Genomic DNA, 27,740 nt, shown 5'->3' on the forward strand with positions numbered 1-27,740 from the left:
CATCTGACTCCAGCTGCTCCTCTCATGGCGATTTAGGTGTCTCAGCCATAGTGACAGACAGAGGCCCCGTTAGGGCTCACCCTAGACCAAATGAGTTTGCCACGGACCCATGGATCAGGACTCCACACTCACTTCATAGCCAAGTTACGTCTCATTCAAGCATGTTCACAAGAAAGTATCCAACATTTTTGCCCTGCACCCAGCACCTGGAAGTCACGGTTTTGCTTTTGCTCAAAGTTACTTGGGTGACCCCAGGAGTTGATCAAGCTCCCCGTCTGCCACTTAGAGGCAGGCCTAATATTTGAACCCTGGCTCTTACCAGTCTGACAGGCAGCTCTCCCCCACTGGTTCTTGCTCCTCACTGGGTTACATTGTGTGTCAGAGGCCCTCACCCTGACTTGCTGGGAGGATGAGTCCCGCCTCAATCAAACTGTCCATTGGCGCCCGGCAGGACCACTTCCCTGGTGGTCCAGGGGATACACCTTGGTGACAAAGGAGGTGAAAAACCACTGTCTCCGAAATCCTGGACAATTCCCCAGAAATGTATCAGGATTCTCGAACAGAGACACAGGACATCAAGGAAATGCAGCAGGAAGCAATGTTTTATTGTGCTGGCACAGACTCACAGACTTGAGTCCATAGGCTGAGCCCTGAGAACAAAGGGGGCTTATCTTATATACCCTTGTAAGGAGATTACAGAAGCAAAAAATAAAGTTTAACCCATATGTGGTTGCATGCAACTCTATTGGTTACTTTACCTCCCCCTGAGTGCTACGTGACCTTCTTCATGTTTAGCTTCTTTAAGTTGTATTTCTCTGCCGTAGCATCCCTTCCCCCTGCTACATCATCAGAATGCAGACTTGCCTGCTTGTGGCCCTCCTCCCTGCTACAGTGGAGGCTTAGAGGCAGGGCCAGCATGGTGTTTAAGGGTCTTGAGTGTTCAAGGCAGCCAAGACCAGTTAGCCAACTCCTGACTCAACACTCTCCTTGAATTGGGCTGTGTTGGTTAAGGTCTGTGTAAGATTTTCCTTTTTTTGGTCAAGGACAATGTCCTTTGGTACTGCCAGGAAGTTCCTTTCCCCCTTTTTCATCATGTGGAGTCAGAAGCTGAAGAAACTGGAATGGGCCACTTAAATTATCAATAACAAAATTTATCCCCAGCAAATAAAACAGTCAATAAAAGTTGGCTTGGTGGAAGATTCTGGATTCCAATCAGGATTTCTGATGAAATGTTACAATCTGCTTGCCAGAATATGATGTTAGAGACATTGAAAGGAAGACTTCAAAAATATTTTGATTTGCTTCATTTGGGGCTTTCTAAACATTTACTATTTTAAAATCTTTCCGATTAATGATTCAAAATGCTGTTTATTTCTGACAACTTATGTTTGGCGTATCCTTGCCATTTATAAATGTTCAACAAAACCAGTCTCATGTGGCATTTTAGCAATGTTTGTAATTGTTATTATTGATTGACCATATGATTTTAATGTGGAGGGTGGAAAGCTCATAAAAGAAAGGTTGATGCAACAGCCAGAGTATAAAAGCTCAGAGGATAACTGGGGAAGTTCTGTCCCCTTTCCCCCTCCCTACAGGCCAGATCTGTATAACAGTTTTGGTGAATTCAATGTAAGTAGATGGAGGAAAAGCACCCTAAATTAAATCTGAATATGCCAGCCAACCTGGCCTCTCAGGCTAACACCATCTCCAGGCTGCAGATAGCACACTGATGTACTTACGGGAGTCCCCCCTTAGCAACAGAGTTGCCATGGAAACACATTGTGACTCCCTGAGAGGAAGCAAGCAAGAGCAGGCATGGGGAGTTTACAGGAATTTCTCATTGAAATAATTACAGTCATTCTCAGTGTGTTTAAGAAATTATTTTTTCAAAGTGTGTTCTTGACAGTCTTGCATCTGAAGAGTTTAGCTCAAAGTCTTATTATTTTACATCCAAATCATATTGTATTTTTTGGACAGCATGTTTGGAAGCATTTGGTGGACAGTTTTTTTCCAGGATGCAGGGAGTTATGTGCATTTAAATATTTATCCAGATATGAAAATCCTGCAGAGGGGACAGGTTATGTATATGTGAGAGAGAAAGGCTGCATGTGACAACCATTATATAGTGGGTTCATCAAAACTTTGACAGAATTTGTGCTTTTGTTCAAATACTATGTATAATGAGCATCTTTTTTTGTTTTTTGGTTGAATCCCTTAATCCAAACATAGATAGATCCTATTGGTGCTGTAACTTCTGAATGTCTAGTCATTTAGGAAATTCTTGGGCCCTCATGAGAGATTTTGTTTATATTTAGAAAACACTGGGTGCTTGTCTGAATCAGAACTAAGAGTAAAAAAAAAAAATGACAATTTAGTGAATTGTTCCTAATTGTTTGTAGAACTTGATTATTATTTAAAAAGCAGCCTTTTATTCCAGTAAAAAATGGAGATGTCTTCCTGGTAGAACCTTTTGCAATTATGTAAAAATATAAAGAAAAATAACAGGATTCTCAAGAAATCTCAGCTATGTTAAGGTTTGGGCATCTCTCCCTAATGTCCTTGGTTTGGGCTTCTGTGTCATTCTTTGGGTGTTGTGCCTTCTGTAGGGTTCTTTAAGCTCCATTCTCATTAGGAGGACTGCGGTTTGGTTTCTGTCTTTCCCTAAGCATTTCCACTTGGAGGTCTTGGGAGCTCAGACCCAACCCTTGATCTTCTGGCCTGGGTAGATCCTTCTTCCAATGTATTCCTCTTGGTGAATGTAGTAGCTGTCCGCATAGGCACTCATGCTAGAGGTCTGGATGGCTTCCTTTTGGTGGAAGTCATCTGATATGAGTAGATTTGGATCTGTAAACAAATGGAGGTTAGAGCATTCTACAGGGAGGTGAGGGTGGTAGTAGCCCATGAAGAGGGTGTTTGTGGTTTCCATTTCACAGGGTAGACCATGCTGCCTCCTGCTCTGGCTGGTAGCCCCTGGGTTGCAGGTACCTTCCAGCTCACCCTTGGTGACTCCTAGTGGACTCAGCTCACACTTGCCAAGAACTCAGCAAATGGAAACAGGGCTTCAGTCTTTTTCTGTTTTTTAAAATATCACTGTCCTTTGCCCTGAAATTCTTCTTGAAGAAAGAGCAGAAATCAGTAATCCTCAGTTTAAATTTAAAGCTAGTCATATGGTCATGTTTTTAAAACAAATTATCATACATTAGTAGCATAAGGGGGGTTCATTATGATAATTCCAAAGATGTGTATAGGGTAACTTAAACAAGTTCACCCCCTCTATTAAATTCCTTTAACCCTCCCTCCTCCCCATGGCTATGGTTTGAATTCAGTTTGTCCTCTCTAAAACTCATTTTTTAATTTAATACTTATTATGAGCTATCAAGAGGTGGGGCTGGAGGTGTGGCTCAAGTGGTAAAGTGCTTGCCTAATAAGCACAAGGCCCTGAGTTCAAAGCCTAGTTCTGCCAAAAAAAGAAAAAAAAAAGAGGAGAGACTTGGTGAAACCTTTAAGAGGTGATTAGGAATCTGCCTATATGAATGCATTAATTATATGCTTAATAGATTAATGAACAAATGGGCTAATGGGTCTTCTTGAGAGCAAGCCTGCTATAAAAGTAATTTTTAAAAACGAGTGCTCTCTGTCTCATGCCATATGATGCACTGCACTACTCAGAATCTTGTTAGCAAGAAGGTCATCACCAGGAGTAGACTTGGACCTCAACCTCCAGAACTGTGAGCAATAAGTTACCTCTTATTTTCTTTTTTCATTTATTTTATTAAGCAGGTGATCTACCACTGAGCTGTACCATAGCCCTTTATAAAGTTACCCAGGCTCAGCTATCTTGTTATAACAATGCAAATCAGACAAACAAACACCATATATAAAAATTAACCTAAAATGAATCAAATACCTAAACACAAGATATAAAATTCTTAGAAGAAAGCATAGGAGGAAAATTGTATGGCATCAGATTTCGTAGTTCTACCCTGTATATAAAACCAAACACACAGGCAACAAAAGAAAAGAAAGATAAAATAGATTCCATTTACAGCAAAAACTTTGGTTCATCAAAGGACACAACTCAGCAAAAGGGCAACCCACAGAGAGGGAGGAAATATTTGTATATGACATGTCTGATAAGACATTAATATCTATCTTATATAAGAAAACTCCTACAACCCAATGACAACAAAAGCAGACATTTTCCCAAAGATTTACAAATGGCCCAGAAGAATATGAGACACTGTTCAGTACTATACATCCTTAGAGAACTATAGGTCAAAAACCACAACAAGAATCCTCCTCACAAACCCATTAGGATGGTTATTATAAAATAATGAATCTTCAGAACATACCAAGTATTGATAAGGACGTTAAGAAATTGGAACTCTTCTTGGGAATATAAAATGGTGCAGCCATTATGAAAAACATGGCAGTTCCCTCAAAAGTTAAACAGAATTACCACATGATCCAGTAATTCCATTTCTTAGCATATGCTCCAAAGAACTGAAAGCAGGGATTGAACAAAATATTTGTGTACCCATGTTCATAGCAGCATTATTCGTCGTTGCCATAAGCCATGGGTTATCCAAGTGTCCATCAACAGATGAATGCATATACAAAATGATCAGAATGTGCGTTCTTCATCACGTGAGACAGCCATGTTGCTTATTTATCGAAGGAGAACATTTTGACTCAACTAACCCCACACTGGTTTTCTTAATTCTCTCTGTAAATTACCCAGTTAGGGTTCTGACCTCTTTGTCTCAGTCCTGGTCAGTAACTTGGTGTTGGTTTTTTCTTTTTTTTTTTGGTAGTACTGGGGGGTTGAACTCAGGGCATCATGTTTGCTAGGCACATCTCCAGCCCAGTTCCTAGATTATGGGCTGTGTGTGGAAACGGTGCAGCTCACTCCCACAGGGAGCCTGGCATGCTTAGGAAGACCAGTAATGGCACTGCAGGGGGTAAGGGGTTTGCAAAGGGTTTTCATAGAACACAGGGGGCTTTAGAGGGCTACAACTGTGCTGGTGAGGCAAGGTGAGGCCCAGCATGAGTCTCAAGAGGACAGGAAATGAAGGTCATGAGATTCAAGGCTAACCAAACCTATGACCTAAATGTTGAGGAAAAGATGTTGGCTGGAAAACCCCCCAGGAAGAGTTAAAGGTCTCCATAACATCTTGGTTAAGGGAAACTTCTAGCAGTATGATGAACCATCTAGTCACACGACATGTATGTTAGTCAGCATTCTGCCTTGTAACAAAATACCTGAGATAATAAACTGTAGTTAGAAAAGTTTGTTTTGGCTCACAGTTTTAGAGATTCTAGCCCATGATTGGTTGATCCCGTTGCTTTGTGCCTGTGTTGAAGCAGCACATGGCAGAGTAAAGGTGCTTGTCTCATGGCCAAAAAAGCAAAAAAGAGATAGAGAGGAAGAGGAAGGGATTTGATTCCCACTGTCTCTTTTTTTTTTTGTTTTCTTTTTTTGTTGTACTTGTACTTGGACTCAGGGCCGACACCTTGAACCACTCTAGCAGCCCTTTTTTGTGAAGGGTTTTTTCAAGATAAGGTCTTGTGAACTGTTTCCCTGGGTTAGCTTTGAACCATCCTCCTCCTGATCTCTGCCTCCTGAGTAGCTAGGATTACAGGTGTGAGCCACGGACGCCCAGCCCCACTGTCTCTTTCAAGGGTGCACCTCCAATAACCTAAGGACTTCCCTCTAGGCTCCATGTCTTAAAGGTTCCACCATGTCCAATAGCACCAAGCTGGAGACAAAGCTTTCAACACATGGGCCTTTGGGAGATAATTAATATCCAAACCACAGCAACTAGGTTATAGCACTAGGAAGTAGGACGAAGAATACACTGAAACAGAAGGATACCTTGGAGCCTGTTCTTTGCCATTGCCCACAGGGATGATGAGGGACTGATGAGTGGGTAGGTAAAATAAGCTCATCGCATCTCACTAGCATATGTAGCTCCTGGCCCATAGACCAAGGCCCAGAGCCGAGTCACAGTACATTCTCCAAGTCAGAACCTCCTTGGGTAGCCTCTTTTAGAATTGTTGGCTTTGCTGGCTGGGCTCAGTCTTCCTGCGCCATGCTGCCCCCACCTCCCACCCTAAGTCCTACCTTTCCAAATGTAGAGAAGAATTGGAAGACTAGATTACTAGGAAGTGTATCCTTTACCTAGTTTCCTGGTTATTTACATTCTGCAATGTTTACATGCTCTCTCTCTCATGAGTTGAGACTGTGTTGAACCGTTTGAAAACACGCACGGACATTATGCCACTTCACCTCTAACTCCCTAGAATGTGTTCCTAAGAACACAGGGTGTGTCCTTCTCAGAAGGTCCACCACATCTGTTTGATTCAGGATCAGTAAGTTCTTCTAGCTTTTGGCTAAAGATGTGCCCACTGGGTTTCTCCATTGTAAAAGAAACCTTCAACATTCTCCATGTTTAAGAAATCCTATTTGTCATATAACTTTCCTTTGGAAAAGTTTTTTTAGTGCTAATTTCATACATTAAATTTGACTAAACAGAAATGGACTATGGTGCTATAACATCTACCATTAAGGTGCTTAAAAAGAGAAAAAGCTCCAAATTTGTACATTCTATCCACGGTGACACCAAGGTTTTATACTAAAAAATACTTCATTTTTCCACATAGCAAATATTCTTAGAGCTTCTACCACATGTAACACAGTACACTAATGGACAAGGTGAGCGGACCTTCCATTCAATGGAAAGGGAAAAATTCATGTAACAGCCAGCTTAACACAATGTGCTAGTTGGTAAGAACCAAGAAATCATATAGCACAAAGTGAGTACAGTAAGCCCACCTTTCCTGTGAATTTCTATGTGCAGTTTTGAGCAAGTGTGGTCAAAAAATGATGAATAAGTAAAATCAAAAGAAATTTAAAAAACGGAACTTTTAAATCCTGCATACATTCCGCAGCTCAGTTGATAGGGAAAGGGTCTCAGTCAGTCCCGTGTTATCCTCAGTTGTGTTTAAATCATTGTGTGAACTGCTGGGTGTTTCCCTGCCCCAAAAGCACGTGGTGTTCAAAAAGCAATGTAAAAGCTAATATACCAAATTAAAGTGATAAAGTGAAAAATTTCTTGAAACACAGTTGTCCTTAACCGAGTTGGGCAGCAGTATGAGAAAATAAATCAAGCATCCCCAGTACTGAGCTGAACCCTACACTTCCTGAGCGTGCAGGGTTTGTCCTCAGTGGTGGTCTCATTCAAGCCATATACCTCTGGGTACCAACCAAAGGGCTACTCTAATTACTTTGCCTGAGAGACAGGGTTGGAAGGTCAGTTGAGGGCTTTGCAGAATTGTTCTGGGAGAGTAGAAGACAGGGTGTCTCTCAGTTTGGGTTGCTATAGAAAAATACTGTAATTTGGGTGGGTTATAAACAACAGAAATTTATTTCTCACAGAACTGGAGGCTGTCCAAGACTTGGTGCTGGCAGACCCTGTGTGTGCTGAGAGCCTGCTTCCTGTTTCCGGCTTCCGTCTTTCTTCTCACTGTATCCTCATATGGAGGAAAGGGTGAGGGAGCTCTTAGGCTGTTTACAAACACACTAAATCCCATTCATGAGGGCTTCAGTTAATGCTAGTGACTTCTCCTGGTTTTCATTCCTAGAGGGCCAGGGCCAGAAATGCCCTAGATATTACAGGTGCAGGAGGAGAGTAATGGCCTTCTAGGTGCATGATGCTGTTCCCAATGAGGGTGTCAGCAGTGTTAGAAACAGAACCAACCAGCAAAGTGCAGCTGAAGGTCGTCATTTCTAAGCTGTGTATTGTATTACTTTTAAAATTTAAAAGAACAGAAAATCCAAGTACAATAGGGTTCCCAGGAGCAGGTAGACAATGAAGACAATGGGAGACATTGGAAAAGGGCACAAAGTAACAGTTATGTAGGATGAGTGTCTTGAGACAGAATTTACATCACATGGGTGACTATAGTTAGCCATAATGTATTGTATACTTGGAATTTGGTGAAAGAGAAGATATTAAGTTTACAGGCACCACACACATGCAAAAGACAGCTGTGTAAAGTGATGTATATATTTCTTTCTCCTTTTATAGTTTTTATGTTTATTCACATGTATATACATTGTTTAGGCCACCTCCCCACTTCCATCTCCCACTTCTAGGCAGAACCTGTTCTGCCACCTTCTTTTCCAATCGTTAAAGAGAAAAACCTAAGAGATAATAAGAAAGTCATATTCTTTTTGCTAGTTTGGGATAAAAATAGCTATACAGAGAGATTCCTAGCATTGCTTCCATGCACTTGTGTATTAAAACCCACATTGGTTCATCTCTGCCAGACCTCTTCACTACTTCTGGTCCCTTTCCCATACTGGCCTCTGCTGTTTTAAGATTACTTTATTTAATCCTCAAAAAGGGAGCACATCAACCACTTTCAAGTTTTAGGTTTCCTTTTCTTTACCTATTTCTCCCATGTGTGTTCTCCCCTTAGTGTGTGACCCAGGTCCAATAATATTACTGCATTTGTTTTGGGCCTATAATCCTCATATGAGGGACAACATATGATTTTTGGTCTTCTGAGCCTGGCTAACTTTGCTTAAGATGATGTTCTCCACTTCCATCCATTTACTTGTGAATGACAAGATTTCATTCTTCTTTGTGGCTGAATATAAATACCACATTTTCTTGATCCATTCAAGCAGTTTCCATAACTTGGCTATTGTGAATAACACTGCAATAAACATGGGTGTGCAGGTGCCTTTGTAATAACTTGAGTCACATTCCTTTGGGTATATCCTTAGGAGTGGTATTGCTGGATCTTATGGGAGATCTATGTTTAGTTTTTTAAGCAGCCTCCATATTGTTTTCCAGAGTGGTTGTACTAGCTTACATTCCCCACCAGCAGTGTATGAGGGTTCCTTTTTCCCTGCATCCAGGTGATGGATATATTAATTGGCTTGACTGTAGTCCAGTTTTGTCTGTATCAAATCATCACACTACATACCTGAAATATATACAATTTACAGGGCTGGTGGAGTGGCTCAAGCAGTAGAGCACCTGTCTTGTAAGTGTGAGGCCCTGAGTTCAAACCCAGTGCCACCAAATATGTGTGTGTGTGTATGTACATACATATGCATCTATACAACATACAATTTTTATCTAAAAACTAAATATAAAAAAGAATACTGCCAACAACTCTAAGAAATAGTGAATCTCTTTGAAGTTATAGTACTAATTTCATCAGAGCGGAAGAATTTCACTCAGTCTCTTCACTTAATTCTGGGGAAATTGCTTTTATTATATTAGTGTTATTCTTGTTGGGTTTGCTGCCATGGTGGGACTTGAACCCGGATCCTGAAGCATGGGAGGCACATGCTCTGCCACTGAGCTACAGTGTTGGCCTCTTCACTCAATTTTGATACCTCATTCCCACATGAACATGCAAAAAATGGGAAAGTTCTGATGGACATCTTTGAACTAATTAGGAAAATTTGAATATGTACTATGTGTTAGTTCATTGTCTATTGCTATAACATCATACCTGAGGCTAGCACTTTATAAATAAAAGTTTACATAGTTCACAGTTCTGGAGAATGAAAGTCTGAGATTGGGTAGCCCATGCTTTTGGCCTCTTTGAGGGTCTTGGGGCTACACTGTAATGTGGTTGGTGGCATCAATAATCAAAGCTGAATGTACAGAGGAGAGAGAGGAAGAAAGAAGAAGAAGAAAGAAGAAGGAAGAAAGAAGAAGGAAGAAAAGAAAGAAAGAAAGAAAGAAAGAAGGAGGAAGGAGGAAGAAGAAAGAAGAAAGAAGAAAGAAGAAGAAGAAGGAGGAGGAGGAGGAGGAGGAAGAAGAGGAAGAGGAAGAGGGAAGAAGAAGAAGAAGAAGAAGAAGAAGAAGAAGAAGAAGAAGAAGAAGAAGAAGAAGAAGAAGAAGAAGAAGAAGAAGAAGAAGAAGAGGAGGAAGAGGAAGAGGAAGAGGAAGAGGAAGAGGAAGAGGAAGAGGAGGAGGAGGAGGAGGAGGAGGAGGAGGAGAAGAAGAAGAAGAAGAAAACCTGAGAAAGATAAACTTACTTTTTATAACAATCCACTTTTGTGGTAACAAGTCCAGTGCCATCAGACCTAACCCATTCCCATAAGATGGACATTAATACCTTACAAAGGAGGACCCCCCGTTACCCAATTACCTCCATACTAGGCCCTACCTCTTAAAGGCATCACCACTTCCTGAAATCGTTACTTTGGGACAAAACTTCCAAGCTTCTGAGCCTTTGGGGGACAAATTATACCCAGGCCACAGCAGACTAGTTCCTAGAGATCATTGAGAAGTTTAAAAAATTATTGCCTGTAACAATAGTCTGGATGGTTGCTTGAATCAATATTTTTATCAGTCACAGATTTATTTTTGAAGTGCTTATGAGTGAACTCACACCATATATGAGACTTGCTTGAAAATGTTGCAGCAAAGAACAACACAAAACAAAACAAAACCAAGGTTGAGATGGATATAATAAAATGGATTGAGCCTGGTGCTGGTGTATAACACCTCTAATCCTAGTTACTCGGGAAGCAGAGATCAGGAGGATCATGGTTCAAAGCCAGCCTGGGCAAATAGTCCCGAAGACCCTATCTGAAAAAAAAAAAAAAAAGAAAAGAAAAAACCATCATAAGAAAGGGCTGGTAGAGTGGGTCAAGTGGTAAAAGTGCCTGCCTAAAAAGTGTGAGGCCCTGAGTTCAAATCCAAAACTGGATTTTCAAAATATTGATATGTGAGAACACTTAGTGATAGGACCGTGAGAGCCCATTATGCTATCCTCTGCATTTTTGTGGTCTGAAAAACTTCATAATAGAAATTTAATAAGTAAAGTTTAAAGATCAATTAAAACATTAAAAACCCCAGCAAAGAATCTAACTTGCTGAGTTTTTATTTTGCTATCATTTTGATATAGATGTGCTTTGATGCTTCATACGTAAGCAGAGGATGTCTGAATCTTAGTAATTTATCAAAGGTAAAAATGTGATATACCTCTTATACCATGGACTTGCTCATCATACCATTCAGAGAAAAAGTCTTGTGATCATTTGTTCTGTGGGCTGTGGTTAAGTCAGGTGAGCATGGACCTCCACTCTTCTGGAGTACAAATACCAAAGCCATCTCTCCAGATTTGTGCTCCTGTGTTCACAATGTAGACCCTAACACAATCACTGTGTTTCCCCAAAATTCTAACTCTGGGGTGCAGTTCTCCATGTAGTGTTAAGAAAAGGCTTAAGACAACTATTTTTTCATATAAAGCACATTCAGGTGTGAGGACTGTCAAGAAACCACACCCTGAACTCAGGTTAACTAGAAATGAAAATGCATTAGTTCTTTCTTTGTGGCAGTAAGACTGAGAATGATTTTCTCAAGAACCAAAAATATGATGTGAAGGGTCAAAGCCCAGAGGAAATGGTGCACTGAGTTTCTATAGGGAGGATCAGACTCTCCTCTGGTAAAACATACAGTGAAGCCTCATCTTGTCCACACCCCAGGGCCACCATGATCCCAGCTGGTCACTCACATCACACATCATCTTGGCAGAGGCCCTGTTAGCCATAGGAAGTCCAGCCATATCCAGCTCAAGGATTCTGGAGACTCCCACAGCCTTTATTCCATTGGCTGTCTCCTAGCAACATGCTCACCACCGTCCCCAAATCCAAACATGGACAGACAGAGGTTCAAGGTAGACAGGAAATCTGCCACAAGAGCCTCCCAAGAAGTCCAGGCATTCTTGTCCCACTACACATGGGCCCAAGAAATGAGAGGAGCACAGCATCGATGATGGAGCCCAAAGTCTACACAAAAGCCAGTAGCATAGCAAATGTGTTCTCAGCATCACTCAAGGAAGGAGCAAAGGGTTAGAACAACTCTAGTAAATGAACCAATTCTCAGCCTTAGAAAGCAGGTAGAAATAAGCATCCAAAGGCCCAAGAAGCACTGATCTATATAATATTATAGTTCATGCAAATTTTCCTACCAATTTTAAGTATTGCTCCATTTATTTTTCTGGATGCAAATTATTACTCCTAAATTTTCCCTGATAGTGAGAAAACAGGAAGCATTCAGGAGAAAGCTGGTTCCAACTCACAAGTACCACTTGTTAAATTTTCAGGTATTTTGTAAGGCTTATATTAAACCATTATTAGTTTAGTATTTGACATGGTGGAGCATTTTACAGCACAGAAATTGGTATACATTTCAGACCAGGGTTTGTTTGTTTTTTAGAGAACTGGTTGTGACACATGTCCCAGGACCCCACTGCTTGTCTGACACTGCCACGTGGACTTGTACCATTTCTTCACTTTTCCAAACTTTACTTTTCTCTGTTTATAATATGAGAACCACTGTTCCATCTCCCTCAAACTATTTTCTTCTTAAATAAGAACAGTGAATGCAAAGTACTTTGCAAATTACCAAGCAGTGGACAATCACTGCATTTGTTTTAACCCTCACACCTAGTCCTTAAGATGTACAAAAATGTCTTTTAATGTTAATATCTGTCTCAGTCCATTTCTTCCCTCCTTCCCTCCCTTCCTTTCTTCTTTCTTTCTTTCTGGCAGTACTGGGGTTTGAACTCTTTCCCTTGTACTTGCTAGGCAGTGTTCTACCATGCCTCCTCCCCCCAGCTCTTTTTGCTTTAATTAGTTTTTAGACAGGACCTCCTTTATTGGCCTGGCCATCCTTAGACCAGGATCCTCCTACCTCTGCCTCCTGCATAGCTGGGACCACATGCACACACCATCACACATGGCTTATTTGTTGAGATGGGGGGAGTCTCACTAACTTTTTGCTTGAGCTGGCCTTGAACCATGATCCTCCCCATCTCTACCTTCTAAGTAATTGGGATTCTAGGTGTGGGCCACCATGCCTGGTCCTTTGCCCATTTTCTATTCTATTAACACAATACCCCAGACTGGGTAAGTTATAAAGAAATAATGTTTATTTGGGCTCAGTTCTGGTCCAAGGTGGAGGGACCACATCTGGGATGGCCTTGTTTCCTCTCTCTCTGTCATATCTCTCTCCTTTATGTCTCTCTTACTCTCTCTCTCCTTATAAAAGTCACCAGAATTGAATCATGGGGACTTCCCCTGGTGGTCTTACCTAACCTTAATCACTTCTTAAAGACCCCCCCCACCTCTGAACATCATAGTTGGATTAATATTTTTCCTTTTTTTTTTTTTGAGACAGGGTCTCACTATGTAGTCCAGGCTGGCTTGAACTTGCAATCCTCCTACCTCAGTTTCCTGAGTGCTAGGATTACAGGTGTGCAATACCACACCTGGCTAAATTTTCTTGATGGTTCAGTGTAGATAAGTTGTGTGTTTTTAGAAATTTATTAGTTCCATCTAGTTTATCAAATTTGTTGGCATATAGCTGTACATAGTATTTTCTTAGAATCCTGTTTATTTGTGTAAAGTTGGTTGTAATGTCTTCCATTTCTTTTCTAGTTTAATTTTAGTTCTGTTTTTTCTTCATATAGCCAAAATTTTGTCTATTTTATTGATATTTTTGCAGAACTAACCTTTAAAAAATCTATTTTTCTATTTCCTACTTTATTTAATGTGTTCTAGTCTTTATTAATAATTTTCTGCTAACTTTGAGTATCGTTCTTTTCCTCCTTTTCTAGTTCCTTAGAGGTATAAATTTAGATTGCTGGTTTGTGAACATTCTTCTTTTAATGAATCATTTACAGCTAAAAATTTCCCTCTTCACACAGTTTTTGCCCCATTCCATGAATCTTGGAATATTGTTTTCATTTCCCTTTCGTCTTAAAACAATTTATCTCCCATGTAATTTCTTCTTCGACCCATTGGTTAAGAACATATAAAGAAATCTTGATTCCTCTATATTGGTGGATTTCCCAGTGTTCCATCTGTGATTGATTTCTAATTTCATTTCAATATAATTGGAAAAGATGCTTTGGATTATTTTTGAATTATTTCAGTGTTCTAAAATTTGTTAAGTTTTTTTGTGGTCTGACTTATTGCCTATTCTGGAGAATGTGCACTTGAGAAAAATGTGTATTTTTCCTGCTGTTGGGTGGAATGTTCTGAATTTGTCTGTTAAGTCCAATTAAGTCTATGGTGTTCAAATCCTCTCTTTCCTTGTTGATCTGCTGTCTGATTCTATGATTGCTGAAAGTCAGATAGTAAAGTCTCCTACTGTGATTGCATTACAGTCTGCTTCTCCTTCAATTCTGTCAATGTTTGCTTCATTTAATTGGGAGGTTTGGTGTTTGGTCCATATATGTTTATAATTATTGTATCTTTCTGGTGAATTGACTCTTCTATCATTTAAAGTTTTTCTTTGTCTTTCTTTCTTTTCTTTTCTTTTTTTTGTACTGGGGTTGAACTTAGGGCCTACACCTTGAGATACTCTACCAGCATTTTTTTATGATTTTTTTTCAAGATAGGGCCTCGTGAACTATTTCCCTGGGCTAGGTTCGAACCTCAATCCTCCTCCTCTCTGCCTCCTCATTAGATAGGATTATAAGTAGGAACCATTGGTGCCTGACTTTTCTTTGACTCTTATAATAGATTTTTTACCTAAGATTTATTTTTGTCTGATTTAGTATAGCTACACCTGCTTTCTTTTGGTTGGTATTTGGATGGAATTTCTTTTTCTTCCTTTTACTTTCAACCTAAGCCTTCCTTAGATTTAAAGCAAGTCTCTTTTAAACAGCATACATTTGACAGAATATTTTTAAATGCATAAAATAAAAGTCATAGTATTACAAGGGGAGCTAAATTATATAGAAATTCGATAATCAATATTTAAAACATATTTATGTCATATATTTATATAGCTACTTATTTATTAATTCATAAGATATCCAGATACAGTGTTTGTAGTTACTATTCTTATAATTTTGGAGTAGCAAGAAACATAAATGATATTTTAAAATGTATTAGAAACTGTACTGTGATATTTACCTACAGTGTTTTTTGTCTTCATCCACACTGTACTGAAATGTTAAATCCAAGTTAACCAAAACTTATTTCTCCCCACTGGAATTTCATTGACCCCAGGCTAAGAACCCTGCTTTCCTAGAATATCCCTTCATAAGGATTGATGCTCAAAATAGCATTAAATGGAAGAATTAGGAGATGAAGCAAAATGATATTATTTACTTGGAAAAATATAGACAGAGATTGAAGGTGTGGACTGAATGTTATTGCTGGTTTAGTTTTCTTTTTCTTGTATGTCTGAATTGTGAGCCCATTTAAATGCCTCATAGCCCTGTCTTTCTCATTCTACAACACAGGATAATTTGCTTCCATTTCTCTTCTCACCAGGGTATGGGGCCATGTTGTTCTTCAGCATGGTAGGTGGTATTCCTTCATGGTGAAAGTTCTGGACCTTTCTGAAGTCGGTTCCAGACTTATTCCTCATCCATTTATTGACCCAACTATTCACTGGGCTGGTCTTTCCTGAGAAGTGAATAAGTGTGTGACGTGCTGGGCAGATCTGGTTTCTGAAGATACGCAGGTGCTTGTGGTGACCCAATTAGTAGACGGGTGCTGTGGGATGCCAACCATTGCCTCCTCCCTGTGAGGACAGTGTGGCTCCACTCTGCTAAACCCATTTTGTGGCCATGTGACTTAGCCTGATTGGTGAAATGTGAGCAACAGTGATTCATTCATGTCATGTCCTAGTGGAAACTTGGCAGGGCTGCACAAGCATTGCCAGCACTTTTCCTTCTGCATGGGATTGTGTGCACAGGGTCCCAGATGGAGACTGGTCTGTCTGCTGAGTCCCTAAAAATAGACAATGGGGAATGGACCCCATCTGACAAGAGATGGGTGTGTGGAAAGGGCAGTAAATAAGCCACAGAGATGTTGTGGTCTTTTGTTATCATATTATAACCTAGTTTGTCCTGATAATACCAAACCAGTTAACAGTACCATTATAGACAGTGTGAAAGCTAGACACTTCCAAGAAATGGTTGTTTCCTCCTGGGTCACACTTCTAGAACAAGTGTCTGATTCAGAGAGGGAAATACAAGGCAAAGTAACCTGTAACCACAACTAAATATAAAATGGCAGCCTGCAGTCTCTAGATATGGAAGTGTTCCTGTATGGCATTAAAGATTATTATATAATCTTCATTTATGGTATTACAGATTACTATAACCTTAGATTATTATAGGTCACTCATGTATTATTATATAATTCACACATAGCACCTCTGATACCCAGTGTGCTTGGAAGGGAGCTCTCAGGAGAAGTTTAGGGCAACCATACCCCTCTAAAATCTACCCTACCTCCTTAAACATATTATTCTTTGTAGGTTTGATAAAAATCCACCAAGAAAGCCAAATCAAACTAGTGAAACAGGTAAGTCTGAGAGAGCTGCATAAAATCATCCAACTTTTTAAACAATTTTTTTAAAAACAACATTCTATGGAAGGAAAACTGGACACCAGTTTTTATCAATTATTGTGTGAATTATTTCCCCCAGATTTGCACCTCTGTGACTATCACTCCACATTTGTGGACTCCAACACCCTCCCTAGATGGGAATCAACAATCCCACCTTTGAAAAAGAAGTAGAGAGGTACTCTAAGAAGGATCTTTTACTGAAGAATTTAATGTCATGGACATAACTCCTTCAGAGAAACCTTAAAGTAGAGTACTACACTCCAGTTTTAAAACTGACAACATTTTTCTAAAGCTTCAGATCATTGATTTTTATCATATCTTCTCCATCTCACTCCATCCCATTCCAAGCAGCTGTGTGTGAGCAAGCTGTATGTCAGCTGACCTGATGTATCATCTTGTATGAGTAACAAATGGTTTCAAGGGCAACCTTTAATAGTACTGGGAGCATCAGCATGCAAATGGTTTTATACAAAGTGATGTCTTACTTTCTATATTTTAAATTAAAAATAGAATTTCTATGCAGGAGGTTATGGGAGGGTCATAGTTCATTGGCAGGATTCTACCTGGAAGAACAAGCTGGGTGTGGTGGTGCACACCTGTAATCCCAGCTATAAGGTAGGCAGAAGCAGGAGGATCACAGTCTAAGGCCAGCCCCAGGGAAAAAAAGTGAGACCCTGCCTGAAAAATAACTAAAGCAAAAAGTGCTGGGGCCTGGCTCAAGAGGTAGAGTGCCTGCCTAGCAAGTTGAGTTCAAACTCCAGTACTTCCCTACCTCAAAGAAATAGGATTTCCAAGTACTTTTTCTTAAAATGGACTCTTTTCTAGGAATAATTTACATCAAGTACAATTTGATAATTTTTAGTAAGTTTATAGGGCTGTACACCAATCAGCACAATACAGTTCTAAAATCTTTCTGAGGCAGGATAAATGGGGCTATAAGATGACATGAAAATCATAAAAAAAAAGTCAAAGTATATTGAGAAAAGCCAAAGTCAGGAACTGAAGCAGAAAACCAGTAGAGCAGCAGGGAATTGAATGTGTACACCTGCACTCCCTCCATCGCCCTCCCTTTCTTTAAATGCTAAGAGGGCTAAGAATAGAAGGTAATCATCTGACCAGAAAGAAATACCTGAAGAGGTCATACCCATCGTTTCCAAGTTTTGGGTAATAATAAACCCATCCTAACCCTTTATCTCCACATTTGAGTAATAGGAAAGCCACTCAAGGTCTCCATTTGGGTAATAGCATTAAAACAGGAATTTAGCAAAAGGATTAAAGGTTGCCAGATGACATGACCACTTATCTAGGAAAATTAAATCTCGACACCCAAGCTTGGTCTAGAAGATATAAATACATCTGGGGTAAGGACCTCATTTTTAGCCTCTTGCTTCACTTCCCCTTCTCCTTCTCCCACTGTACCATCCTGCTTTGCTAAATAAATCTTTGCTTGCCTTCTATCTTGTGAGTTTTCTTTTTTTTTTGTGAAATCCCTCAAAATGCTTTTAGTTGTAGATATGAACAGTGACTAGGGATCTGAGTCAAAGATTTCCTCCTTTCTTATTGGAGATCTTCCTCATCCCTGTCTCTTTTCTGGTGACAATTCTACCATGCCATAAAATTCCTTTGTGTCCATTTGTAGTCTGTCCCTATCCTGGACTTGTGTGTACATTTCACACAGATGGAGTCCGCTGATGGGCTATTGTATCTTTTTCTTAGCATATTTTTTTTTCCTCATCTAAATTGTAGCATGTATTAATAGTTTGTTCCTTTTTACTGCCAAGTAGTATTCCATCAACCAATTGACAGACAATTGGGTTGTTTCCACTCTTGGGCTATTTTGAAAAATGATGCTATGAACATTTTGGCACAGATTTTTTGTGGATATCATGGGCGGATTCCCAGGAGTGGAATTGTTGGGTAGATGAGTCAATCTATGTTTAACCTTTTTTTTTTTTTTTCCCTCCTGGGGATCAAACCCAGGGCCTTGTACATAGTAGGTAAGTGTAACAGGAACTTAAACTGCTTTTTTCTGAAAAGCACTGACTTCTTACTTGGGCTCATGAATTAACTAAAAGCAGGAAAGCTTGGCATCCCTGTCTCTATTTTGTATCTGTGTTCTTTGCACTGAGCTGTTCTCTAGGCAGTCACTGTGCAATCATTTTGGAATCCAGGAAGGACAGGACTGATCTATAACATCTTTACAAGGAGGGATGGGGAAAATGGCTCCCAAAGAAGGGAAGAGCAGAGCCTCCTCAGGACAGGCCACCTGCCAGGCAACAATGAGGTGGCTGCTATGACAGAGATAATGACTGCTCTGGAACCCCTCCTAAGCCAGACTGAGATAATGGTCAACCAGGACATACTTATGCCTGGGACTGTTTAGCTATGCCTATCTTTTGCCTCCTGCCCTAATTCTTTTTTTAAAAATTTAATCCTAAAGCTCATGTTGTACCCTGAAGATGGCTAAAGATGGGCCAAAGTGTTTCCTTTGCCTCTTCTGGTGGCTGCCTGTGTCATGTAATAAATCTCCTTTCCCCGTCTTTTCCCATCTCTTTTTTGGCATGTTGGGGTGAGTGGATAGACCTAATAAGAGGAGTTTGGGGCCTAAAGCTCCAGCTTCATAAGCAGCAGTCTACCACTGAGCTACACCCCAACCCTATTTTTAACCCCTTAAGAAACTTAGAAGTTTTTCCAGAGTGGCTGCACAGTTTTGCATTCCCATTGGGTTAGGTTTTTCCATGAGTGAGCTGGATGCTCTCTTGCCCTAGCAAATGTTAACACTGATGTCCTCTCTGCCCTGGGGATGGAGGACCTTCGACATGCCCAGGGAGCAGGGTCCTAACATCTGATCACCTGCAGACAGAACCAGCAGTGTGAACTGCTACCAGGAAACAGCCATTAGTTTGGGCAGATTCACCATGAAGACATAGAAATTTTACCCAATAGGTCGATTCTCTTAGATACCTAGAAATATATTTGTAGGCAGCTGGTAGGACCACAGATACAGGACTGTCAAAATCAGAACCTTAAGGAAAAAAATTGTGGTAAGTTTTTTATTATAACACTTGATCTGTAAACTGTTATCCTACCCTAATCTTGTACTGCCTAGGTCACCTAGCTGAATTTCTATCCCCCCTTCCTCCATCTTGTCTATCTTTGAGGATCTGATGCCTCTTCAGGTGAGCTGGCCAAAACTGGTTGGTTCTAAGAGGGCAGTCAGAGTGACCAGGAGACAACCTCTAACTTCAGTACAATGCCATTTGCATGCTTAATGACTACATCTCCTACAGTGCCGTGACAGCTGACAGTAGCCATGGCGATGACTAGAAAGAACCATACAAGGAGTGAAAAGAATTCCCAGAAAAATCCCTGCCCAGTCCCAGAAAAGACATGAATATTCCTCCCCTTCATTAGCCTCCCCCTCCCCCTCATTTCTGTTGCCCTATATTTAAAACATCCCCACCATCAACATGAAAAGAAGTTGATGGAGGAATCTATCTCTCCCTTCTCTTATTGTTGGCCAAACTTTCATTTTCTCTCAATCGGCACTCAGGCTTGTCACAATTCTGTGAGTGGAAAGGGACCTAATTTGGGGTCCAAAACTGGTAATGGCTGGAGGAAGCTGTAGCTTCCAGCCTTTCAGATTTCTACTTCTTTATCTGGAAGCTGCTTCTCCCTGCTCCTCTCTGTGTCCCTGCCTCCAGCCTTCCCGCGTGGAATGGTCTCCTTGTCCCCAGGTCCTCAAGGGACTCCTGCATGCTAGGCAAGTGCCCTACTACTGAGCACCACCTGGATGCCTTTTTAGTGGGGTAGGCCCCTGGTGAGCGCCTCCAGACTGGATGTGGGGCTCCTGTTGTGGGAATCTGTGGCACCTCACTGGCCACCTCTTCACCTTCCTTTCCTCTTTCTTTTTTCTTCTGCAGTTCCTGTGATCTGCGTGATGGACTTCTCACCTATTTTGTTTCCACTGCTTTACATTTTTTGCTTTGCTTTCTAGTTTTTCTCAACTTTGGCATCCACCCCGGTATGGGATGAATTATTTCTATCAGCTTAAATTTTCCAAAGATTTCTTTTTATTTCCCTAACATTCTTTTTTGTGTCCCTCCTCCCTCCCTCCCTCTTTCCCTCCCTCCCTCTTTCCCTCCCTCCCTTTTGAGCCAGTCTGTCACTATGTGGCCCAGTCTGGTCTTGAATTCCTAGGCTCGAGTGATCCTGCCTCAACCTCCTGAGTAGCTGGGACTACAGGTGTGTGACACTGTGTCTGGTTTCAAGTTGCTCTTCTCTCTCCATTTTGGTCTCCGATTTCATGTTGGAAGTTTTCTCAGAAGAGCTCCTGCACTCTGGCTGTCCAATGACATTGGACATTGGAGATGCTTGTCTATGGTAGACCTCATGTGGAGATCTGTTAGGCCCTGTCACTTCCCGAGAGAAGGACCCAACAGTGTCCAGTGTGGAAGGACCAGGATGTCTTCAGTATGTGCTCATTGTAATACCTTTGCGAACCCCGTTTGCCAGTGATGCTTGCATCCTTACCTGTACAGGGTGTCTCCCCGCACAGATGTCTCATCCTACCGCCTACTGGGTGAAAGTATCCCGTTTTCTGATGGGCAGGCAAGAAGATACAGCCTGGATGTATAGAGTGGGAAGAGGATCCAAGGATTAGACTACTTTTAAAGCAGAATTGTAAGTGTGCCTCCTCAATGAAGCCACCTCCTCTTTGCACACTCTTCCTGGTACCTGGCATGGCTAACTGGAAGTCACAGCTCAACCTGGAGCCAGAGGGGCAGAATCTGAGTTTGAGGCTCCACCTCAACTAGCCTGAGAACTTAATCTCTTCATGCCTCAGTTTCTCCATCTGTAAAACAGAAGTAATGATAGTAGCTACACCATTAGGATGAAAGCATATCCAAAGTGTGTACAAGAGGACCTGGCTATTACTATGATTTTGAGGGGCTCCTGTTTTAAAATCCTGGCTTTCTTGATTAGGACACTCTCCAGGAAGTTCTAGGAAGGTGGGGCTGGGATCTCTGTAGTAGACAGATTTATATTCAAGGGTTCTCCTGAGTTCTAGCAAGACACAATGTCGGCAGCTTTGCCAGGATTTTGTTTTGCTAGCTCTGTCAAGGTTGGTCATTTTGCCAATCCCCAGATTCTGGGCAGGCTGACTGTCTACAGTGTGTTTTGCCCTGTGCTTGGAATGTGTGCAGGAACTGAATTTCCGGTGTGGGATGGCTGACTTGCACCATGGCTGAATGGTCAGCAGGCCTTGTCTATGTGGAAAGCAACTGAGTCAAACCCTGTGTGGGACCAGTGGTCTGTGTACGACAAGCCCATCAGGGGACTCAGAAGTCCTCTCAGGTTGGAGAACCACTGTTGCTAGCTTGTTGTGGGAAACACAAAGGCTTGGCATTCTGAGGTCGGGAAGGCCTCTGGGGAAGGTCCTTGTGGCCTAAGGTACTTGGTACTGACTCTCTGTATGAAAGAGGAGTAGCATACATTATATGTACACATTTTACCAACACAAGACTTTTGCACACTTACACATAATTATGTATGAAGCATAACACATAATACCTCCATATGAAAGTAGCAGTACAAATGATGTATGTAAATATTATATATAAATATAGATTGTATAAATATATTAGTATCCAGTTCATACATCATAACTCATATCCACATTAAAGATAAATAACACATGTAATATGCATATGTGTATTATACCAACATGTCTTATACATATGTTAGTATCTATAATTATGTACCAATCATAAGATATTATACATCCATATGAAAGAAAAAGAATATACAATTTATACAATTATACAAATATTGGCTAAGTATATTAGTATCTGCAATTATGCATAAATTATAACATATCCACATGAAGGAGAAATTGAAGTATATAGAAATTATGTCAGTATAGGTATTATGCATATAGTCATGTATATAACTATTTATCAGTCATAACATACTTTTTCTATATGAAAGAGAAGTAATACATATAATTAATACAACTTTATGCCAATATAAGTATTAGTGTATGCATATTATATAGGTATATTCGTACATATTATTATGTGTAAATTATAATGTATACTATGCAACATATAAATATATAGCAATGTAATGTGTTTTATATATAATGTAATATACATAATATGTGCTTACTATTTATCAAAAAGTTAAAATGATAAACATTCAACAATGATAGGGAAAACCCATATGGTGTCTAGTATAGAAATAGTCTAATTAAAAGTAGCTAAAACAAGCTGATGGAGTGGCTCAAGCAGTAGAGCACCTGCCTAGCAAGTGTGAGGCTCTGAGTTCAAACTCCACCAAAAAAAAGTAGCTAAACTAGCTGGATGGTGTAGTGGTACACACTTGTAATTTCAGCACTTGGGAGGCTGAGGCAGGAGGATAGTAAATTCCAGGTCTGCCTGTGATACATAGTAAGAACCTGTCTCATAAAACAAAACAAACAAAAAGTAGCTAAACCATCACTGTGACTTCAGAACTAAGAATCTGAGGTTCCCAGTAGGGCCCCCTTTTGCTGGGAAAATGGAGGGGAAGGACTGCAAAGTTAAGTCCACAGAGAATTGTGCCCGCTGAGTCTGGCAGATCTCAGCACTGTATCTTGGGAGCCAATCAGTCAGAATGCAGGCAGAAGTCTGAAATTACTTCACCAATCACAATTGTAGCCATTTTGATAATTATTCAATATAAGGTATGATTCAATGTTGGCAGTTATGAAAACAGCAAAAATAACAAAAACCAGTTGCTGAGGTTACAGGCAAGTTAATAGGCCCCTGATGATTATTGCTGACACTGAGCTGTGCCAGCAACCATGCAGTGGTTGCAAGGTCATTGGGGGTGTGCCCCGGAAGGGTATTGTGAGGCCCTTCCCCTTCCTCTTTCTCTTTTGCTTCCTGGCTATGAGGTGAGTAGGTTGTTTCACCATGTGCTCCCTGCACAGGTATCAGAGGCCATAAGCAATAACTTCATTCCATCTTGAACTGGAACCTCCAAATTTTAAGTCTAAATGAACCTTTTCTCTTTGTAAGTTAGGTATCTAAGGTGATTTTTTGCTCATTTTGGGGGTTTGAACTCATGACCTGTGCTTGCTAGGCAGGTGCTCTACTACTTGAATCATAACCCTAGTCCTTTAGTTATTTTTCAGGTAGGGTCTTATGTTTTTGTTCTGGCAGCCACAGACCTCGATCTTCCTACCCATGTCTCCACATGGCAGGGATCATAGGCATGAACCACCATGACCAGCTTACTGATTGAGATGGGGGTCTTGCTAACTTTTGGCCCAGGCTGGCCTTGAGCATTACTGTGCCAGTCTCTGCTAGAAGAGCAAACACCCATGGCTTTTTTTTTTCTCTCTCCACAGCCCAGGCTGGCCTAGACCTCATCCTGCCTCTACCTCCCAAGTGATAGGATTATAGGCCTGCACTGCCACTCCCAACTATTTCAAGTATGTTGTTATAGTGATAGAAAGCTGACTGACACAACCTCCCTAATCATGAGTTACAGATATTTTCATTCCCTTGTGATTATACTGAGAGGTATTCAGTGGCTACAAAGCAAGAGTTCTCATTATGGCAGTGTTTATAGTATTGATACATTAGAAACAACGGAAGTGTCCAGTGATGGAGGAGGCTGCAGGGAATTCCACTCCACAGAATATAATGATCCAGCCATGAAACATATTTGTGGAGATTATGTTATAAACTGAGAAGTCTTAAAATATATATTTTAGAAGAAAAATGTGGAACATGAAATTGTTTGTACTTTATAGTCAAAAGATTATGTAGATTCTGAAGGGAATAGAGAATTCTCACTGAAAGTGTTTAAACTATTTCTAAGCACACAGTAGCTTCCTGGCTATATCACAGAGTGCAAATCTTTGTAGTTCAAGCTCTCACCTTTCTCTGAGGGACTGTTCCAGGGATCTTCCTATTTGAGAAAATGATTATTTTCCTAGGATGCTGTGCTTGATGGCCTCTTTGTTTCCAAAGTGTGTTAAAGCCTTCCTCTGCTTTCCTATCTCCCGTAAGTAGGACAGCATATTGAGGACTGCCCAGGGCTTACTTTGTCCCCTTTCTGTATGTGAAGTAGGCAGTGACTTGTCCATCTCCCTCCAGTGATAATGAAATGACCTCATGCTGAGTCTGATGCTCTTGTGCGCTGCCTGGTCACCATGGCAACAGTGTGATGCGGTGATAGTCTCCCTCTATGAAAGTGAGATCCGAGCAGTGGCAGGGCTCGAATGGAGACTCCACTTACCCTTGTAGGATTGTCTTTGTGGGGGTTGTTGGGGTCAGGATGGCTTTAGTGGGAATTCCTGCTCTGCCACCTGCTAGCTTTGTTGTCCTGGCAAGTCCCTTAGCCTCTCTGGGCCTCAATGTAAAATGAGGGATAACAGGGCTGATGTGATAGAATCATGAGGATCAGATGAGCTCATGTCTCTGAAAAAGTGTGGCCCCACCTGTCACTCAGTGGGTGGGGAACTGAGCTTCTCAAGTGGAGGGACAATACTTTGAATGTGAGAAATAAAGAAACAGCACCTGGGAAAAGGATGAGGCTGGCTAAGCCAGCCTTTCTGACCCTTCCTTGGAGCTGACCAGGGTACAAGGCCTACTTCTCAGGACACAGACTCAGGTCCAGGTTTGGAGTCCTAAGGGACTCACTCTCCTTGGTGCTGAGATGCCAGGTCCCACTGATGGGTGGCCTGTGTCACAGTATTTTTACACCAAAGATGCTCCACACCAAGTTGTGCCAATCAGTATATGGTCACCTGAGGTCCCTGCAGAGACCAGACCTGTCACCTGGACCTTGGGACCTATAGTTTGGATATGACTTGGGTCCCCCCAAAGGTTCATGTGTTGAGAACTTTGTCCCCAGAGTGGCAGGGTTTTTTCTCTTTTTTTTTTTTGTAGACATATATTAATCGTGCAAAGTGGTTTCAATGTGATGTTTCCACGCAGGCATATAATGAACTTTGATAAAATCCACCTCCATTATTCTCTTTCTCATCCACCCCCCCCCATTTAAAACAATTTGTAATGGATTTCATTCTCCTATTTTCATACATGTGTATGAAGTACTTTGATCATATTCACCAGGGTGGCAGTTTTGGAAGGTGATGGTACCTTTAAGACATGGGTTCTATCTGAAGTCCTTAGGTCCTTGCAGATGCTGCCCTTAGAAGGGTTTGTGGAACCCCAGCTTTCTCTGCTTCTGGTTTGAGATAGATGCACTTGCTTGCTCCCACACATGCTCTGCCAGCTGCCATTCAACATGGGACTCTCACTGAAACTGAGCTGATGCAAGTGCCATGTTGCTGAGCCTCCAAACCTGTGAGCTAAATACACCTGTCTTCCTTGCCTTCATAAATAGCCTGTGTCAAGCAGTTTGTATAGCGATGCGGTACGGGACTTGTACAAGACTTCTCCCTCCACCATCCACTTGAGGTGTGGCTTTCATTTCTCCCTGTCTAAACAGCCTGTAGTGCTTGGCCATCCCACCGTCTTCCCGCGAGATTGTGGGGAAGGAGCTCCCTTCTGTCCCCAGCCCCCTCCCCGAGGACCTCGATTTCTGGCTTTAACAAAACCGGGACTCCACAACCCTCCCTAGCATTCTATGAGGACATTCCCTCTCCCAGCCTGTCCCTCAGGAGGCACCATTAGGGGCCTTCGTCTGCCCCTATCTGTCCATATATCTTAATATGCATCCCTAGGCTGCAGTCTCCCTAGGGACTCAAGAGCTCTGAGACTGACTGAGCCTGGCCCTTCAGTGGCCACGTCCCCCACTTTCCTCTCCCACAGCCCATTCCTGACTCCTGCTAGCCCGTGTGCTCTACACCCTCCCTTCTCTGCCATCATTTCCAAATGAACCCTCCAAAACAACTCCCTCCCTGTCTTCCAGCTCATACCGAGGCAGACCAACACCTACAGAGAAAACCATACCCCTGCCCTGGGACATGACAGGGTCATAGCTGGCCCTTTATAACACACTTTCCTCTCTTGACCCGTTGACAGCATCCTTTACTCCCCTCAAGCAGATTCAAACGTTCATTCTTAAATTCTATACTTAAGTGGACCCTATCACTTTTAAAGTACAACCTTGCTTTGGGGTTACAGAGAAAATCAAGTGAAACATCCAAATCAAGCATGTTTTTGAGCTCCTATCACAGCCACAGACCATTTATCTACCAGTATATCTACTCATGGTGCTGGCTCCCCAGTACCCCCAGCCTTTCCTAGCCAGCTCTGCCTGGGGGCTACTCCCCCATAACCCCATCACCTAGCTCTCTGCACTTCTGGCTTCCTGTGGATTTCCTCATTCCCTGGTCTCCCACTGGGAGGCACCAACAGGAGACCAGGGAGTGGGGAAAGAGAGGCTCAGTATTTCTTCCCTATTCCCTCCTCTTTATCAGTCAGTCATTTTTGTCTTCTTAAGCTACAGCTCACCCTGTCAGCTTCTCTAAAATTCCAACTAGAATTCCACTGGCCACAGTGTGACCCAGTTTCCTTTCTTTCTCTCAACCCTGTAGGCAGACATGGCTTCTGGTTCATATGAATCCTTGATATACTACCATCCTTCTAAGTGATTTTAACCCCATCTCTAGAAGAGTGCTTTTCATGAAAGTCTCTACATTTGAACCATGGGGAGGTGGAAGCTCCTGTGTCCTACATGTACCCTGAAGGGTCTGCTTATCAATTTTGGCCCCTTCCCAAGGGTAAGGTGTTCCATTTCCTGCACAAAAAGCAAGAGCTCTACCTGTGTTTTTTACTCTCTCTCTTTCCCATATCTTAATCTCTCCCATTCTGTTCTGCTTTCTTAAAAATATGCTACCTCTTCTGTCCCTGGCTGTGTTCTCTCAGCTCTACTTCTATCTGTTGTATTGTGTCTTATCTTACCTTTCATTCCTTTCCTTCTTCTGTAAAGTATGATCTTTTCACTCATTTTTGTCTCTCATTCAGTTGGCACCATTCTCCTTCCTATGATGTCTGATGATGGATAATCACCACCTGCAAAAGAGAGGTCTCAGCAGACACCTTATACAACTTCTCTGAAGCAGGGTGATTCATAGTAATGACTATGGCTTCAGAGTCAGACCACTTTGCCAGCTCCTAAGCTAGCGTGGTCCTGGCACATTTCATGACTCCTGGGACCTTTGGCTTCCCTTTGGGCAAAATGGAATGTAAGCTATGTATAACTGGTGAGCATTGCTCGCATGTGGGGACACTTCATCAAGGTGGTTACTGTAGTCATGACTTCATTTGTTAACCACAGTAATTATTGTTGAAAACTATTCTTC

The 27,740-nt window shown here is 41.4% G+C and overlaps 1 long non-coding RNA gene across 1 annotated transcript in view; it reads right to left on the reverse strand.

Annotated features, from left to right (window-relative positions):
- Window positions 1–594: 594 nt before the first annotated feature.
- LOC141415553 (uncharacterized) overlaps window positions 595–27,740 on the reverse strand; it is a 30,649-nt gene continuing 3,503 nt past the window's right edge. Inside the window, exons 2-4 of the long non-coding RNA XR_012440538.1 lie at window positions 27,340–27,450; window positions 20,945–21,037; window positions 595–2,844 (exon numbers count right to left, since the gene is read on the reverse strand). This is a non-coding gene — a long non-coding RNA (uncharacterized lncRNA). The remainder of the gene's footprint in view (window positions 2,845–20,944; window positions 21,038–27,339; window positions 27,451–27,740) is intronic.

Source organism: Castor canadensis, chromosome 13 (assembly GCF_047511655.1).
Source record: "Castor canadensis chromosome 13, mCasCan1.hap1v2, whole genome shotgun sequence".
Taxonomy (NCBI): domain Eukaryota; kingdom Metazoa; phylum Chordata; class Mammalia; order Rodentia; family Castoridae; genus Castor; species Castor canadensis.